The sequence below is a fragment of the Mobula hypostoma genome, chromosome 16 (assembly GCF_963921235.1).
Source record: "Mobula hypostoma chromosome 16, sMobHyp1.1, whole genome shotgun sequence".
NCBI lineage: Eukaryota > Metazoa > Chordata > Chondrichthyes > Myliobatiformes > Myliobatidae > Mobula > Mobula hypostoma.
This window is the reverse complement of record NC_086112.1, coordinates 61,134,083-61,141,546: the sequence shown is the minus strand read 5'-3', so window position 1 is coordinate 61,141,546 and position 7,464 is coordinate 61,134,083. Positions and strand designations below refer to the sequence as shown.

The following is a 7,464-nucleotide window of genomic DNA, read 5'->3' as shown; positions in this document are numbered from 1 at the left end:
ATATATCGGCTATGATGGAATGGTGAAGCAGGCTCAATGGGCTGAATGGCCTAATTCTGCTCCTACATCTCATGATCTTATGGTCTGCAGTTTCAAGCAGACCATTTCATAATACTTGAATGTCCAAAAGACATTAAACTAATTCAAAGGAAGAAACAGGGGATTGAAATGTAATTCCAACTTTGCGTTTACTTTAAGCGAGGTAGCGTGATGATGTATGTAATTCGCTTATTTATATAAATGACACGTAATTAATTATTTAAATGAACAAGAATGCTGTATCAACAAATATATACACAAAATTATGCAAACATTACTGAAATACAAAATACACAACACTCCTCCCTGCTTAGCTACAAACTCCAACTCAATTGAGAATGCATCTCAACTATATAATACAAGTACTATACACAGACATCCATAGCATAGTAAATTTTAAATTGTCTCATTCAGGCCTAAAAGTTTAATCATTGTAGAGGATTTCTTACTTTTGTAGGATAATGCCTTTCCTGACAAGGGGGATCACTCTGTTAGGCTGGTGCGACTTGTTGCTGTGAAATGTTTTCAGATTCTGGGCCCTCTTCTATGATGGTTGTAGGTGTTGACTCTGAGACTTCAGGAGGTGGTTCCAATAGCTCTGGACACCTTTCTTCCTCTTCCTTTTTCTCCTAGTTTGTGCATCCGGATCTTGGGAAGGTATATTTAGTTCACTGGAGTGTTCTTTTATTAATACTTCTTTTACTTCCTTTATGACCTGATCTCTCCTCTTGGTTTCCTCATCCAAAACATCACCTGACGAATTCTCGGTTCTCATATCTCCATTGACTCCTTTCTTTTTGGCCTTCCATTCATCCAGCTGGGCTTTTGTCTTTGCATTTACTTTTACAAGTAGCTTTCTGTCTCCCACTTGAAGTTCATGCAATATCCTTAATGCACGCAGAGTAGATTTTGCTTCCTGATTCTCACAAAAGCAGAATGCTTGCAACTTTCCTGAAGCTCCTTGGATTCTCCTCAGTTGAAAACCAAGGCACATTTGTAAGTAACTGCCTGATTATTTATCAGAAGCTTTTTCAGATATGTTGCCTACAAAAGCTGTGGTAGTTGGACCACTGCTTTTGTCAATTTCACGCTTCCTCTGAGCAGCATCATTTTTCCTTGGTCCAATATGCTTTTAATCAGAGATTGACCTCAACATTTGTTTGTCCTCTGTTGGGAAATGGTTCACTGTGTTCGGTATGGAGACAGTTGTGGCATAATCTCGTACCTTTCTTAATTCACTTTCAGTTGACCTTATTGCAAGGGATGTGGCATGCAGATTGTAGATGTCTCAGCCAATCATGGCCACCACAATACCGCTTTTACCACATACAAGCTCAATTTAGCTTGTTGGTTACTGTATTTCGCTGCTACGAATGTCTTTCCCACAGGAGTTATCTCTTCTGCAGTATAAGTCCTTAGTTGGATATCTGCCGTCCTCAGTTTAGTGTCTTTGAAATGTCCCTCAAACTCATTTTGTGGAAAGACTGAAACTGTTGAACCAGGGTCTAATTCCATTTTAATTAATTTGCCATTCACTTCTAGCATAAGCTGCTGTTAATTTCCACACTTAAATCTTGAGACTACACAATCCTGTGTCCTTTTTTGTTGCATTTTCCGCAAGTTTCGCCTTTAAATCTGCATTGGTCTAGCCTATGTGAGCCTCCGTCACAATGGTAACAAAATGTGTTCAGCAAGGTCGGTTTTTGCATAGACACTGCAATTTTGTTCATGTTCACTTTCATTGCTGACTGCATCTCAATTGTATCTCTGTTTGCAGTTTCCATTGAAACAGCGATTTCAACTGCCCTCCTAAATGTAAGTTGTGCTTCAGTTAGGAGCCATTTTTGAATGCTGTCTTGTAAAATTCCACAACCTAAATAATCTCATAGTGGATCATTAAACCCATTATCCAAGGAGCAATGCTCAGATAATCTCTTCAATTCAGCAACATTATCTGAAATGGACAGCCCTTCTTTTTTGATTCCACTTATAAAGCCTAAAGCACTCAGCAATCAACAATGGTTTTGGTTCTGAATGTTCCTAAATTACTTTGACAATACCAGCAAAGCTCATGTCAGATGGTTTGGTTGAAGAAATTAGACTTTAAACGAAGTGTATGCTTTTAAGCCGAATGAAGTTGGCAAAATTGGTACTCATTTCTCATTGGCTATATCATTTGCTTTAAAATATTGTTGTATTAGCTCAGTATACATATTCCAGTTATCTTCTGTGTAATCAAATGTATCAATTTTTCTGATGTAGTCAGCCATTTCTCATCATCTTTTATGATTATTTTCATCCAGTACTTACTAATTATGAACGTGCCTTTCCTTTTTAAACTTGATTATGTCTTCCCTTCTGAAGAACACATGCAGCTCTTTTTCACCATTCCTCACTGCATTTTTCTGAACTCACACCTCTCGCTGTTCCTTCACAGTTCAGAGCTGTCTCAGGTTCATTATAAAAATACCCATTGCAAATGTTACATTAATATTTAGGAAAATGGGGGAGTCCGAAATTGCGTCTAATTTCGTGTTGAATTTAAGCCAGGCACGCATGTATCACATGGTAGCATGATGGAGTATGCAATTCACATATTTATATATATAACCAGTAATGAATTATTTAAACAAACAAGAAAAAACATATTAGATTATAAGAACACTCAGTCCTCTTTTATTGTCATTTAGAAATGCATACATGCATTAAGAAATGATAAAATGTTTCTCCGGAGTGATATCACAGAAAACAGGACAAACCAAAGACTAACACTGCCAGAACCACATAATTATAACATATAGTTACAGCAGTGCAACGCAATACCATAATTTGATGAAGGAAAAACCATGGGCACAGTAAATAGAGTCTCAAAAGTCCCCGAGTTGATCGATTCCCGAGTCCCCGATAGCAGGCGGCAAAAGGGAGAAACTCCCTGCCACGAACCTCCAGGCACCGTCAACTTGCCGATGCCTTGGAAGCAGCCGACCACAGCTGACACTGAGTCCATCCGTCCGAAAACTTTGAGCTTCTGACCAACCTCTCCAATACAACCTCCCGAGCGCCATCCTTTGCCGAGTGCCTTCGACCTCGCCCTGGCCACTAAAACAAGCAAAGCCAAGGATTTTGGGGCCTTCTGCTCTGAAGATTCGGGTTACCAATATATATATTCAAGTTTATTCAGGCATTACTTGAAGATTAATTACACAATAGTCTATTATGTAAATCAAGTAGGTCAGAGGATGTCATGACATCATTACATCTATATATGATATAAGCATTTCAGGTAGAAAGTTACTTGCTGCTTAGTGTGGACAAACACCCTTGTGTGAAGTTCCTGCATCGTATAACTGTAATGATAAGTATGACTTACTAGAGCTCCAGCAGTATGCAAGGTCCCTATTCGGATACATTACACTGGCAGATGGTTGTGCAAGGTTGTTTCCAGTTAACTAATATCAGAACAGGCTTCAAATTCACCTGCTACGATGTGAGAGGAGAATGCTGTTTGTGGCCCTGGATGTCCAAGTGAATTTTCTATGACAACATGCATGTTGTATACCGTGTGACCTCACTGCATATGTATGGCAGCCTCAATACACAGAAGATCCAGGGCAACTTTTGGAGATTGTGTGACCAATCGTATTAAGTTTAATTCCATGCACAGCATTCAAGAACTCTGCACCACTTGAAAAATAATTCTATCCTATTAGCAATAAACTCCTCTGCATAAATGTTTCATGCATTGTCTGTTTCATGCATTGGCAAGCATATTTCTCTGCCACTGTGAATTAATACTGACCTCCCTCAGACTAACAAATAGACTCACATAATCACTTCCAGTTCTGCCCTGACCCATTCTTTGAAATTTCCTCTTATTAGTTGTCAGCATCTGAGCATATTATATGGTTTAATTGCAAACAAAGCAGCCATAAGTTGTAGCAGGGATTACATCCTATAACAGACGACTAAAGGAAGTTAGGCAGCATCACTGAAAACAGCACATAACTTCCTGATGAGCTCAAGACATTCTCTACATGTTTTGAATGGAAGGGGAACAGAATGTCACCACCCACACCAGCACCCCTCATTATATCTGTCCACAGAATTACTGTTGCAGACATTAGTACAGTTTTCCAGAGGGTGAGCCTATGGAAAGTATCTGACCTGTATGGAATCCATGGCTGTATCCTATGCAACTCAGCCGACTAGGGTATTTGCAGACATTTTTAACCTCTGCCTTCTTCATTCAGAAGTTCCCACCTGCATTAAAATGACCAATAATGTTTTGGTACCTAAGGAAAATAATGACTAACATCTGGTGCTTTGACATCCACCTTCATGAAGTACTTGAGAGGCTAGCTATAGCACACATCAGTTCCAGCCTCCCAGGCAACTTCAACTCACTGCATTTCACATATTGCCAAAACAGTGTAGATGGTAGATGCCATGTCCCTGTCTTTATACTCATCTCTGGAGCATCTGGATGGTAAAGGTTTCAATGTTAGACTACTATTTATTGACTGCACCCCTACCTTCAGTACTATAATTCCAAACAAACTTATCTTCAAACTTCCTGACTTGGGACTCAACGTTTTCATTTGTAACTAGATCTTTGACTTCCTGATTAACAAACCACAAACAATAAGGATAGGCAGCAACATTTCTGCCACAATTATCCTTAACACTTGTGTCCCACAAGGTTGCATGCTCAGCCCCCTACACAACTCAAAATTTCAAAGTTCAAAGTAAATTTATTATCAAAGTACATATATGTCACCATATACAACCCTGAGATTCATTTTCTTGTGGACATACTCAGCAAATCTATAGAATAGTGAATATAACAGAATTAATGAAAGACTGCCCAACTGGGGCTTTCAACCAGAATGCAGAGACAAAGCAAAAAAAAGAAACAATAGTATAAATAAATAAGCAATAAATATTGAGAATTAAGATGAAGAGTCCTTGAGAAAGTCCATTGGTTGTGGGAACATTTCAATAATTGGGCAAGTGAAGTTGACTGAAGTTAACCCCTTTGATTCAAGAGTCTGATGATTGAAGGTTAGTACCTGTTCCTAAACCTGGTGGTGCGAGTCCTAAGGCTCTTGTACCTTCTTCCTGATGACAACAGGAAGAATAGAGCATGTCCTGGTGGTGGGGATCTCTTGTAATGGATGCTGCTTTCCCGTAACAGTGTTTCATGTGTTCAATGGTTGGGAGAGCTTTACCCGAGATGGACTGAGCCCATATCCACTACTTTTTGTAGGACATTCTTTTCAAGGGAATTGGTGTTTCCATGCCAGGTTGTGATGCTGCCAGTCAATATACTCTCCACAATTCATCTACTGAAGTCTGTCAAAGTTTTAGATGTCATGCCAAATCTCCGCAAACTCATAAGGAAGTAAGGAAGTAGAGGTTCTGTTGTGATTTCTTTGTAATTGCACGTACATGCTGTACACTCCCTATACACATACAACTGCATGGCCAGATTTTGCTCTAATTTTATTATGTTTGCATTTGATATCCCTGTAGTGGGCCAAATCACAAGTAAATATGAGCTGGAATATAGGAAGTGTGTAGATTGCCTAATGGCATAGTGACATGATAGCAATCTTTCCTTCAATGTCATTTAAACAAAAGAGCTGGTCATTGACTTCAGGAAAGTTGGTTGTGCACTTAATTCTGCTTATAGCAGTGGTTCCCAAACTTTTTGGGTTAGAGCTCCCTTGGCTCCCAGACCACATCCTCAGCACCACCCTTTTCATTTCTTGCCATTAAAGAAAAACTTTTACAAATTTTGATTTATCATGCACACTGAAAGATATTAAAAACTGCAAATTCAAAGTAATTGCAAAGATTGTTCAAATCTATTTAAAGCTACAAGTAAACTTATTTCTTTATTTAATTGCAGCAAACAATATTAGAGCATACATTCGTAGTCCAACTATTTACAGCTTCTTTGCATTTTCACCTTAGATCAAAAGAAGATCCTGAATTCTCTCAGACATGTCTTTATGCAGCTCACCCAGGTGGGCATAGTGTACTTGCAGATCATCCTGTAGTATTCTTTCTCTACCAACTCAGAGAGGTTTGGAAATTGGAAAAGGTCATAACATTCATGTTGCAATTAACTTGGACAGAGAAGTGTAGAGATGACTGATGATTTAGATAAGATTCACATAATATCCTTGCAATTGAAGATTAATTTCATTAAACTTTGTAAATAATTCTGACAAGTAAGCAAAATCATGCCTAATATTCTTGAGTTGATTACTGAATGATGCAGTCAGGTCTTCAGAGAATTTTATCATCACTTCAAAAAGAGCTGAAACACATCCGAGGCAGAGAGCCACCTGACCTCTATGTGCAACAGCAAGCATTAAAACTGTTGATCATTCTCAATACAAAGCTGTCAAACTAGTTGAGAATTGAGAGCAAGGAACTTGATTTTATTTATCGCTGAGATAACAGTATTTAATGATTCGTGTGACCAATCACTTGGGTGTTTTTTGCAACAAGATGCTGTCTGTAAATTACACAGCGAATGGTAATACCTTAGGTACAGCTTTTTTCAGGAAAGTAATAACTCCATGGTGGAGTTCTGTCATTGGTGGTGCCCCATCTGTTGCACTGGCAAGGACGTTGACGAGCGAAATGTACTTCTCTTTGAAAATTTGTTCAACAGCCAGAAATATTGACTCTAAATTCATATTTGTTTTAGTCCCCTTGCAATTAACAACTCTTGAGCTATGCTTTCATACCTTATGAAACAAACATAACTCAGAAGCAAAGATTCATTGCCTGGCAAAGTTGACTGTTTCAGCAGGACTGTGGCCTGCAGTCAATGAATGACACAGCGTTAAATTGAACTGAACTGTACACTCCTAGACTGTTTCAAGGACTCTTCTGTTTGAGGTTTAATATTCTGTGTGATATTCACTCATTTTTGCTGTTTGAGCAATTTGTTCTTTCTTTTTGTATTCTTTGAATGGGTTCCATTCTTTGTTTTGTGGGTGTCTGTGGGAAAGATGAATCTCAGGGTTGTATACTACATACATACTTTGATAATAAATGTATTTGAACTTTGAAAATAAACCAAGTTCTTGTTTGCTTTATCAGTGTATTCTCTCCAAATATTCAAAAAGCCTGGGCAGTTTCATTACCACATTTGAAAGAACTTTTTCACACAACAGACACATTGACTGCTGTCGGTTGCTTGGTGCTGGTATAAATCCATATTTCAGATACTCCACACTATACTGTCTACACTTCTTTTTTGTTTGATCTACTTCTGCTATTTTCATTATTGATTAACAACCGCAGTCAATTGTCTGTTGTTTAAGTGTAACTCAAGCACTGCGATCAATAAAGGAGAAAGTTATGGCATCATCATAGTTCAGGCAAAACCTGACTCTCACTGCAGGT

At 38.5% G+C, this 7,464-nt stretch overlaps 1 long non-coding RNA gene across 1 annotated transcript in view; it reads right to left on the bottom strand.

The window, feature by feature from the left end:
* Positions 1–3,090: 3,090 nt before the first annotated feature.
* LOC134357613 (uncharacterized) overlaps positions 3,091–7,464 on the bottom strand; it is a 29,052-nt gene continuing 24,678 nt past the window's right edge. Inside the window, exon 3 of the long non-coding RNA XR_010020681.1 lies at positions 3,091–3,138. This is a non-coding gene — a long non-coding RNA (uncharacterized LOC134357613). The remainder of the gene's footprint in view (positions 3,139–7,464) is intronic.